The sequence below is a fragment of the Petromyzon marinus genome, chromosome 9 (genome assembly GCF_048934315.1).
Source record: "Petromyzon marinus isolate PM22_M1 ecotype Great Lakes invasive population chromosome 9, UKy_Petmar_22M1.pri1.0, whole genome shotgun sequence".
Lineage (NCBI taxonomy): Eukaryota > Metazoa > Chordata > Hyperoartia > Petromyzontiformes > Petromyzontidae > Petromyzon > Petromyzon marinus.
Genome location: NC_133675.1, coordinates 10,773,891 through 10,782,248, shown reverse-complemented (window position 1 = coordinate 10,782,248; position 8,358 = coordinate 10,773,891).

Genomic DNA, 8,358 nt, shown 5'->3' with positions numbered 1-8,358 from the left:
TAACGCTGGGGATACAGTTTTATTTTGAGAGCAGACGCTGAGCACACGCCAGAAGACCTACACAACACAGAGCAACCACTAACCTAGGTCGCTAACGATGGTACAGCAGGGAAGACTTAACACGCTTCTTGAAGAGAGCTGGGTCAAAGGAACTCGGGAAAAGAGAGGATCGGGAGGGAGTTCCTGAGTTGAGGGAAGAAGAAGAAGACGACGTAAGAGAAACGAGTATCCTATGGGGTACAACAGCTGAGCAGAGCATTCACAAGAGGACACTGCTGGGACAAATCCTTGACATTGGCGCAGGTACCGGGAGGGAGTTGGTGGAGCATGGATGGCGTGGTTCCCGGCGCAAGGAATTAACTCAGGCCCCCTGCCCGTTTTCCCCGTCTCTTCACAGCCAAGTGCATGGGCCCCTACACGCTCGATGTCTACGCCACTACGAATGGGTTGAAGTCCGTGGGAAGATTGACCGCGGCAGTACCAATGAAAGAGTGACAAAGAAGTGACTGCACGAATGGCGAGTGCGGCCGCGTGCAATGGGTGAGGAAGGAACGATCACCCGCTCTGCTTTTGTGCTGGGATTCTAATCGAGAGCACAGTTGGGTAGGAGCCAGCAGCTCACTCCCCAGGCACGACAACAATTCTCCAACCTCAGCCAAACTTGGTGCAGCCAACAAAAGAATGGAACTAAAACCACCGCACACGTTGCCTCTACAGGTGTGGGATCAGCACCCACAGACACGCTCGGGCATCTGAGGACGAGTCGACGCCCGAGCAGACGCGGCTATGAATATCCCTTTCCCGTTCAGAGGCATTTTCAAGTTGCAGGGTGGGTGCCGTTCACCTCTGAATCTTGGAACGCGAAAGCGATTGGTGTAAATTTAATTTTCAATTGTACTCACTGCAGGGAAGTGTAGCGACACGACCGCCACTCTATGATAGCTGGCACCAAACTGTGCCACACATCCTCGTGGGAGCCTCAGTACCAATGAAGTTATTTTACTTTAGTTTTCCTTTCAGTTTCGTTTTGATGATGTCCACGTACGTCGTCGGAATTGAATTAGAAGAAAAAAGGAGCGGGTTAAGGGCCAATGGGAGCTGTGCGCCATTTGTGGGTGGGTGACATTTCCCCGTCTTGGTTTTATCTGGCAGCCAAACGGAGCTCAAGGTCGCCGCCAATGTTTGACCCAACATCGACAACATCAACAACCACGACAATAACAACAACGTAACCCCCTCAGAAACGTCACTGCCAACGGCGCCCTTTCACGCACCGGGTCGTAATGCCTCTCCCCACCAATGCAGAGGCATACAAAACCAAGAGCTGACGGCACAATGGCCGGGAAAAACACAGCGCTCGGGAAGAAAATAAAGGATTGGGCCGGGAAGCCACTTTGAAGGGGTAGTTATTTATTTTAAATTCCTCCATCCATCTACCTGTCTTCTCTACTTCTTAACTCCTGAGCATTCAGAAAAACGCACAAAAGGTTTTAGTGCCCATTTAGCGTGGAGGCCGGTGCGGGCGGGCGGGCGTGCGTGCGTGCGGGCTTGCAGGCCGACGAAGACGAAGACGAGAGCTACAATTAAGCGAACCTCGCGGCGATGGTGGCCGGGCCCCACGCACGTCGCTCGTTGACGGCGGATTAATCCGCCTGCTACCGCTTTCTCCTCGCTGTCGCCGCACGCACGCACGAGAGCCCCCCCTCCCCCCCCCCGTCCGCACCAGGATTTCAATTGGCGGTGACCTTAACCAACCCGCCCCCCCCCAATGCAGTGGGGGTCAGCACTCGGCGAGTTAAATATCGATACGTCATCGCGCCGAGCGGTGGCACGGACGGTTAGCGAGCCGTGCCGTAGGATCGCGCGCCAACCGAGGGTAACGTCAGCACGACATCTTGAGCTTCATTCGGAATCAGAATCTTTACTGAAGAAATCTGATGAGCTATGGCGCTCTTTTTCGCAGGTGTCCAGTAGGGGCTCGGGGTCGTTGTGACATCTCCGTCCTCTCTCGGCCCCGTTCCCTTATTTGGTTGCCACTACGTCATGAGTCAAGACCGCCGGCCCCCATCATCCATTTTGGTGACGTGTCCTGCCCAAGCCCCCTTACTTTCCTTAACAATCGATAATTTGCCATTGCAATTCCAAGCGTCCCACTCTCCGACCTTTTTTCTACACTTTTCATCTCTCGTTCCATTTCCTTCATCAATGAGCAGCCAATACGACGTTTCTAGCCTGCGTTCCCATCTCCAATCCACGTGCTCCTCTGTCGGTCTACGCAATGCAATGCATACATTACACAATACATGCATTAATCAATAAGATAACATGGCACTTCGGCACATTGCTTAGCCTCCACGAGCACTTCGCTTTACACTGCGCGCGCATTAACGCATGGGCAATGCGTTAATACAAGAAGGCAGGGCCAATAAGATTAGGATATGCTGTTTATGAATATTTTATAACAATGCCTCTGCCCTGCAGTTCACAGATGATGTAATGGCCATCTAAAAATAGGCTGCCAAAGCCAATGTAAATCTATAGCGGTCGGCTACCTCTGTTACCAACAAATCTCACGAAAAAATCACCATCACACACGAGGCCCACTGAGCTATACAGCTCTCGGAAGCAACCTGGCCACAAATCATATTTCAACGAAGTGGATTATCACGTGGAAATTTATAACAGCCAAATACTCTAAACGCATATTTCTAAATGTGGAGGGGAAAAAACAAGAGGATCCGGAGAACAATCCACGCGACCATGGGGAGAACATGCAAACTCCTAACGGTACAGGTGTCGGAATCAAACCCACAACCTCCTGTATACCTGGCGAGGTAGTTAACCCCTCGCCACCACGGCGCCCCAATAAATGCGGACATCATGTACACATTGCGATCACTGCCCCCTACTGGTAGACGGATGTCCGTTTGCAGGCCAGGTGCCAAATCACCCTGTGCCACACAGGGCCAGCTGCAACTGGGGGTGCCCTTCCAAATGTTTGAGATGAGATGTGACGCAGAGCGCCCTGAGATTACGCGTCGGCGTAAAAAGCAGCGCCGCATCAAAACAGCGTCGTCGCCATTAATAATAATTTGACGGACATCATTACACCCTCAGATGAAGTTATTTGTGAACAAGGGAGGAGAGCCCGTTTTGTCATAGTTCGGTGCAATTGCTGTACTCGGAGAGCTGCAGATAAACAGCGGGAGGATTTCACAGTTCCTTCTCCTCAGCTGGGACGCCGTAGCAGAAACAGCCGCTACGAGTGTGGTGGGTGGATATATAATTCCATTATTTGCCATTAAGGCAGCGCGAAGCCATCACCCGTGCATCCTGGTTCCACCCTGCGGGAGTGTGAGCACAAGCCGGCAGGAACGGAAAATTAATTAAAGTCATACACTGCAGCATCGCCATCAATAAGTGTTGATGCTGCAATTTATATTCGCGTGCTCTGGACTCCTCGCTGCTCCATCAGCAATTCATGGGCTCGCTCTCCTCCTGCCGGTCTCACGGATACAAACAAAATGGAAAGTTGCGTGGTGGGGTGAAGGTGAGCAGAAATGGCTAAATACAGACGCTTCTCCGTATGTGTGTGTATGGATGTACGTTGAACTTCTTTCGCACCGTACGTAGCCAACCGTGCTAATGGGAGGTGCGAGGGCAAGGACAACAAACTAGGCAGGCTGTGTTGTTTGCTACGAGCAGCAATGCTGACACATTTATCGAAAGTAGGGTGGCGAGATGGGATATCAGGGGTCAAAAGACTGGGTTGGGTCAGAAATGAAGCAATGAGAAAGAAGCCAAGAGTGGTGATGCCCACTTCAGACCAGCTGGGAGAAAGGCAACTCAGGTGTCACAACGGAGGAAAACCACAGCAGAAGAAGGTGATAACCATGGGCAGAGGTCGGGACAGGCGAGGCCTAGAAAGGAGGTGTTTCCAGGCAGCCGTGGAGATCACCCAGGACGGGAATGAGTGGTGAATGAAGGAAGGCAGACCCCCACATTAAATGCAAACAAAAAATTCCATAAGCAATAACAATCAATGCAGAGGCTTCCCTTCACTTGAATGCCACACGCGGTATTGATCTTCTCGTAGAATATGAGCGATGTATATTTGGATCGGCGCATGTGGTTTATGTTTTGGGGACCTCTGTTTGGCGCAGCAACCACAGCTCCGCTGACCCAACAATAAGCAGGTTAAGCAAACGAAACGTACAACACTCGCAAAATTCTGGCGTGAATGCGCGCGCCCCTGCTATTACATAGAGGCGGCGACAATAACCTCTCTCTAAAACTAATCATCCACCACCGAAACAAAGACCCGGCCAACAAAAGGCCCACTTTTGGGCATCAAAGAGACCTTTAAATTCACAGCAAAAACCAAATCCATTATTGCCCTTGCCACCCCCCCCCATCCACCACCCGCCCCCTCGGCCCCCCCCCCCCCAAAAAAAAGAAAGCGCAAGTGAAAGAATAAAAACAGACAATAACGGAGTATAGGGTTTTCTCAGAAAGGACCTTCGGCTGTCTGTAGTTCCATAAAGAAAATGGCAGAGATCAGAGCGGCTGCATGGGGCAGTATTTTTACTACGGTTATTTATCGGCAGTGAAGCTCACTGGAGCGCAGTATGAAAAAAAAACACACAGAAGAGACACACTCGGAACAAAAAAAAGAAAACTCAAACAAATAAAACATATACGGAGCATATATATATATAAAACACGCACAGCCACACACTCACGTTAAATAAGCCTGTACTCAGCACGGTAAAGTAGGCAGAAAATGAAACGGCAAAAAAAAATAAGGACGCAGCTCTTCAAAGGGAGCACTCGAGTCCCTGTAAAAACCCGCGTGGGTGCATTAACGGGCGGCGGTGTCCAACGCCGGCAGCCCAACCCTCCGTGTCATTACGAACGAGCCGAGGGGGCCGAGTGCTCGGGTCCTCCAGCCGCAGGGCTCGGTCGCGGGGGGGCCCACCATCAACGAGCCACACGCAGTCGAGCGGGCGAGCGGGAGCACCACCAAACAAAACATCACAATGACTTTGTCTTCTCCACAAAAAAAAAGGTGAGTTTTTTTGTTTGTTTTATTTCAGCCCACCCGCCCCCGCCGAAATGCCTCGTCCTGCCCGCCACCAACTCCTCACCAGGCCACGCAGCCACCCACACACATCCATCCCCCTTTTACAAACAACTCACGTGGTTTTTTTTATTCATTGGAAATACTTCGCATAACATTACGGCTGCAGTTCGCTTGTTAATTATTGCTAGGGGTCTGACTGGCGAATAGTGGAAGAGCTCAGCGGCGTGCTGAATGTATTCAAGCGAGGGCGTTGCCAATATCAAAACGTTTGAGAAATGGCTGATTGCACGGTCATGGGATTGCGTGACTGATGCAGAAGTATTAGACGTGGCGATTAATGTATCTGTTTGACGTGTTGCACCGACCTGCTGTGTAAAAATATTGAAACGCTTTAAAAGCACGAATGATGGTTGTGCTACACTTGCAAGGATGAGGTTTCCATCCTCCCGTGCTGATATTCCATTTCCATGGACTTGACGATGTACAGAGTATTAAACAAAGTTTCTTACCTGCTATGACATATGGATCAAAAACACGGACATTGATAAAACAAACAAAAAACCTTGGAACGATAGCTGAAACCTACACAAAGATGCTTGGAGACATTTATGCCTGGAACACAAAAAACCATCATGGAGCAAATTGAAATCCGAGACGTGATCTTGGCTGTTACGAAAAGTACATGGGTTTCGGCAGGTTATTGTCAGAAGGGATGATGACCGATGGATGAGACTGGTGAAGGAGTGGCAGCCAAAGGAGAGAACACACCCGAGACGATGACCGCCATGGGTAAGGAGCTAAAAGGTCAACTCACGCGCAGGAGCGAGATGCATTGTGGAATCATAGCACAATCAGTAATGGCCAGTGTGAGAAGAGATTGTGGATGATGGCGAAGACAATTACGACAGCGGTACACCAAGGAAGCTATCGCGATCACACTAAAAACACACGATGTGAGTGGTGAATAAAACTTAAATGTTGATTCTATCAACAAAAAAGCACTTTAATCACAAATTATCATACAAACTGGCATGTTAAGCCTGCAAAATATCTTGTTTAAATTGTTTAATATTAATAATGGAGCACAGTAAGTGGACCACAATAACGGTAGACTTTTAATCCTTTCAACTTCCCATTTTCAAAATAGGTTGTCTCCATCACGACACAAACTATTTTTTCTATCATTATCTCACGTTACTTTTTATCTACGAAAGCTTCACGGAACCTCAAGACTTTTTTTTCAGGACAGTCTTGCATTCTGATGTTTGGCCAATTCCATTCATGAGAGTTTGGATGTATGTGGGGAGGGAACTGCAGAACCCGGAGAGAACCAACCGCACATTCGAGGGGACAACGCTCAGCACTGCCATCCCCTGACCGCTAGGCAGCCCCACATGTACAACGCCTGGTAGGTCTTGTGGTCACCCATCCAATTACTAACCAGGCTTAAACCGGTACGCGTTTGCTATGCACGTGTCAATCGACCCCCTATACACCCTTGCAAACGGGATGTTCCATCTCCGGGGATTATCTAGGTGACATATTTATAATTTTAAAAAATGCATTTGAAAAATCTCATAATGGGGTGCATTTTAGGGCGATTCGGTCATCGGTCAACACCGCCAAACAAATGCTTCCTGTCAACCTCCGATGCCATCTCAGAAATGATGACGACAGGAGGTCTCGCCTTCGCCTGCTATTCTCTGTGTCTGGAACACCCTTCCTCTCGGTGTTACTAACTCGCACACTGCCAGGACACTCGTGCGACAGTCGTCCACATGCCCAGTGCTCTCAGGGACCAGTGGAGGATCGAGAGGCGAGAGTTGTGTTTGCAGATGGGTAGAATCACCCATCTGCAAACACAACTTCGGATATGCATTTCGGAGGGGGCTTTAAAGACGTGGGCAATAATTTGTAAGATTGTGAAGTGGCTCGTTACTTGGCTGTTTGCTTGGGCACAGCGCACGTCAGCCAATTAGCACGGTTGGTCACGTACGGTGCGAAAAAAGTTCAACATACATGCATACAATTAGGATTGTAGTTCAGATAAGAATCATGCGTCCACCTCTCTTGATGAGGGAGAAATGCTCGTAAATTTCCCTCCCAGCAAACATGGAATATTGGGCCAATGTTGGTGCAGCGGTTCCAGCCATATGCCAACGCTGAGCCAACGTTGACTGGTAAATTGATTCCCCGTATTCAGACCGAGAGATAAGACTTTGATGGAAGACAATCATCCTCGATAATGAGGGATTGCCAAAGATTAAGATGACAATTAAAATATTGACCGTGAGGCTGCTTCATTTGTGCAACTGCCCACAAGGTTATGAGAGCGGTGCTGAGGAGGCCAGATGATTGATCACTCACTGCCTTCTGTCTTGGAAAAGGTTGCCATCCCTGAGCAGGACATAATGTCGTAAAGAAGAATATCTCACACATACCTGAGAAGGGAGAACTATGTGTAAGTCCATCATACTGAGTGGTGCAATATCGCACAGCTGACAAATCCTGGGACATCGAATATCTTGGGAAGACTTGCATATTTCACATGTCCTGGGAAGACTTGCATATTTCACATGTCCTGGGAAGACTTACATATTTCACATGTCCTGGGAAGACTTACATATTTCACATGTCCTGGGAAGACTTACATATTTCACGTGTCCTGGGAAAACTTACATATTTCACGTGTCCTGGGAAGACTTACATATTTCACATGTCCTGGGAAGACTTACATATTTCACATGTCCTGGGAAGACTTACAGATTTCACATGTCCTGGGAAGACTTACATATTTCACATGTCATGGGAAGACTTACATATTTCACATGTCCTGGGAAGACTTACATATTTCACGTGTCCTGGGAAGACTTACATATTTCACATGTCCTGGGAAGACTTACATATTTCACATGTCCTGGGAAGACTTACAGATTTCACATGTCCTGGGAAGACTTACATATTTCACGTGTCCCGGGAAGACTTACATATTTCACGTGTCCTGGGAAGACTTACATATTTCACATGTCCTGGGAAGACTTACATATTTCACATGTCCTGGGAAGACTTACAGATTTCACATGTCCTGGGAAGACTTACATATTTCAGGTGTCCCGGGAAGACTTACATATTTCACGTGTCCTGGGAAGACTTACATATTTCACATGTCCTGGGAAGACTTACATATTTCCCATGTCCTGAGAAGACTTACAGATTTCACATGTCCTGGGAAGACTTACATATTTCAAATGTCCTGGGACGACTTACAGATTTCA